Genomic DNA, 934 nt, shown 5'->3' with positions numbered 1-934 from the left:
GGTGAGAGAGGGCATCCCTGTCTTGTGCCAGTTTTTAAGGGGAATGCTTCCAGTTTTTGCCCATTCATTATGATATTGGCTGTGGGTTTGTCATAAATAGCTCTATTATTTTGAGATACGTTCCATCAGTACCTGGTTTATTGAGAGTTTTTAATATGAAGAGCTGTTGAATTTTGTCAAAGGCCTTTTTAGAGCCTCGCTGTGTCACCCAGGCTGGAGTGCACTGGCGCCATCTCGGCTTACTTGCTCTGCCTCCAGGGTTCACGCCATTCTTCTGCCTCAGCCTCCCAAGTAGCTGGGACTACAGGAGCCGGCCACCACGCCCGGCTAATCTTTTGTATTTTTAGTAGAGAGGGGTTTTCATCCTGTTAGCCAGGATGGTGTAGATCTCCTGACATTGTGATCCACCTGCCTCAGCCTCCCAAAGTGCTGGGATTACAGGCATGAGCCACAGTGCCTGGCCTAGCCACATTTTTTTTTTTTTTGAGATGGAGTCTTGCTCTGTTGCCCAGGCTGGAGTGCAGTGGCGCGATCTCGGCTTACTGCAACCTCCGCCTCCCGGGTTCATGGCATTCTCCTGCTTCAGCCTCTGGAGTAGCTGGGACTACAGGCCTCGGCCACCACGCCCGGCTAATTCATTTTTATTTTTATTTTTACATTTTTAGTAGAGACGGGGTTTCACCATGTTAGCCAGGATGGTCTCGATATCCTGACCTCATGATCCACCCGCCTCGGCCTCCCAAAATGTTGGGATTATAGGCGTGAGCCACTGCGACCGGCCACACATTTTTAAAACGTAGAAAGGATCAGATGTCCCGGGGTGGTGGTTCGTGCCTGTAAGCCCAGCGCTTCGGGAAGCCGAAAGGGGTGGATTGCTTGAGCTCAGGAGTTTGAGACCAGCCTGGGCAACATAGCAAAACTCCGTTTCTACAAA

The sequence above is a fragment of the Mandrillus leucophaeus genome, unplaced genomic scaffold, assembly GCF_000951045.1.
Source record: "Mandrillus leucophaeus isolate KB7577 unplaced genomic scaffold, Mleu.le_1.0 Scaffold804, whole genome shotgun sequence".
NCBI lineage: Eukaryota > Metazoa > Chordata > Mammalia > Primates > Cercopithecidae > Mandrillus > Mandrillus leucophaeus.
The sequence above is the reverse complement of the archived record's forward strand: the minus strand, read 5'-3'. Positions refer to the sequence as shown.